Below are 2,433 nucleotides of genomic sequence, written 5' to 3'. Positions count from 1 at the left end.
AAACAAATATTGAGTTAGATCAAATGGTTTGTGCATAATATTAAAAGTTAGAGGTCATGAGTTCTAATCTTATATTTGTCTTTTTTTTATTTTCTATTTAAAATTGATTAAAAAAAAGGTCTACGTAGGCAAATGATGACGTGACAAATGAAGTGCCACATGAGCACTAAAAAAATATAAATTTAAATGTCAATATATTAAAAAAATGTTAAAATTATCATAAAATGCCACATAAGCAAAAAGCCTAGATGACATGAAAAGAGAAACACCACATAGGAAAAAACCTATCATCTCTTAATTATATAGAGAGATAACATCTATTAATAGTCTAAATGTATATATTATTAATCATTATTTTTAAGTAATATTACTTAAATAATTATATTTGGAACTAATTGCATTTTTGGTCCTTGTGTTATCACACTTTTTGCAGGTTTGGTCCAAACTTTTCATTTGTTGCATTTTTGGTCCCAAAAGTATGCATTTTTCGCAAGAATGGTCCAATTTAACGATTCCGTCAAGTATCAACCGTTGATTTGATTATGTGCACCTCATGTGAAGGGCAAATCGTCTTTTTACACAAATAGAACCAATCTTGCAGTTTATATATATATATATATATACACACACATACACATACATACACACATATACATTACAGTATTGGCCACCACCAATCCAAATCAATCATTACACCCGCCCACCTCCAGTCACCACCGGCCACCACCAACCCAAATCAATCATAAAATTCGGCCACCACCAACATAATTTATAGACAAACAGAGATCCTCTACTGGGCCATGGTCAAGACCATAAGGCTCGGTTAATCACACTCTAGCTACATGTATCTATTTCATCAACTAGACATGAGTTTTTGTCTTGATAGAAATCAAGGATACAGAGGTACGAGCCTATGGAACAGATCTTGTTCAAGTAAGGTCGTAACACACTGAGATCTGTAAACACACATACCCAAGGATTCACTACCTTCAGCTCACATCAAATTTCCATATATACACGGATCCATAAACACACACACCCACAGATCTATAAACACAGACACACACAAATTTCTATATTTTTTTCTTATTTTTTAGATCTACATCTATTATACATATTTTATAAAAGAAAAGATGGACCGGATGGAAGTGAATGTTTCCAAGGTTGTTGTACAGATAAATTCAGAAAAGGTGGTGGTGGTGGGTGGTTTTTCCTCTTGCTATAAACCCAACAATTCGACTCTTCTTCTTCTTTCTCTTGCCAGAAATCCAATAGTCCGATATGGTGGCGGCTAGGGTTCCAAGTGGTGGTGGTTATGTGCTCTTGGTGGTGTAGGGGAGGACTATCGGTGGTAAGCATGGGGGGCCAAACAGTTATAGATATATTAAAAAATTAGTATGTGAGGGGTTCTACACTCAAGCTTGGATGTCTAACAGCCACATACTTCATTTTCTCATATATATATATATACACACACATTAAATAGAAACAAGAAAGATGATATTGCCCTTCACATGAGGTGCACATGATCAAATTAACGGTTGATAAACTAACGGAATCGTTCAATTGGACCATTCTTGCGAAAAATGCATACTTTTGGGACCAAAAATGCAACAAATGAAAAGTTTGGACCAAACCTACAAAAAATGTGATAACACAAGGACCAAAAATGCAATTAGTTTTTATATTTGTAATCAATTTAATGTAACCTCACTTTCTACATTTGTAGGAGTGGATTATTAAAGGGGTTTTTTGAGATTACTGTTCACCCCAGGCATACTCTCGTCCCTTCTTCTAGCACCGCCGGCAATACAAACTAGGCTAAGGAAAAAAAAACACTTTATAAAAATGGGTTTAAATAAGCTAATAAGCTTTTCCGAGCATAAAAAAAATGAGCTTATCATGCATTGAATTTGAAACACAAATAATATGAAATCTCCACCACGTTTACTGAAGATGCGTTACTGAATTATTTTCGTCTAAGCACCATCTGTTTTAAAGTTGCAAAGTCTAGCCTTCTGTTTTGACTTGTTCAACATCCAAGTCTATGGTCTACCTGATGCAGTTACTTTCCAATTGCCTGCTTACTTCTAATTCACACGGATCAGGAACTTACCGTTTATGGAACAAAACACCTCCATACAACAGATCTAATGACCGCCTAAACAGATTATTAAGAGGTCTTAGATCTATAGTTACAAATTTAACAATTAAATTAGACGGTCTAGATTGGAAGTCAAGCGTAGCAGTTCACTACTGCGAATCATAAAGAACATAGGCATAGTAGTTAATTTGCTTATCATAACATGCTTAATAATTAGTATCTATTATTATTTCGTCACGTTTAAAAAGGTACTTGGATGGTAACCCTCTGATCTCATGTACCATTTGATACAAATCCCTTAGTCAGGCTAGTGTCCAAGTGAATCTCAA

At 34.6% G+C, this 2,433-nt stretch overlaps 1 non-coding gene across 1 annotated transcript; it reads right to left on the bottom strand.

Annotated features, from left to right (window-relative positions):
* Window positions 1-734: 734 nt before the first annotated feature.
* LOC122606384 lies at window positions 735-943 on the bottom strand. The gene has a single exon (XR_006324895.1). It is a non-coding gene; the product is annotated as a small nucleolar RNA U3 (small nucleolar RNA).
* Window positions 944-2,433: the final 1,490 nt, after the last annotated feature.

The sequence above is a fragment of the Erigeron canadensis genome, chromosome 6, assembly GCF_010389155.1.
Source record: "Erigeron canadensis isolate Cc75 chromosome 6, C_canadensis_v1, whole genome shotgun sequence".
NCBI lineage: Eukaryota > Viridiplantae > Streptophyta > Magnoliopsida > Asterales > Asteraceae > Erigeron > Erigeron canadensis.
This window is presented reverse-complemented; position numbering and strand designations above follow the sequence as displayed.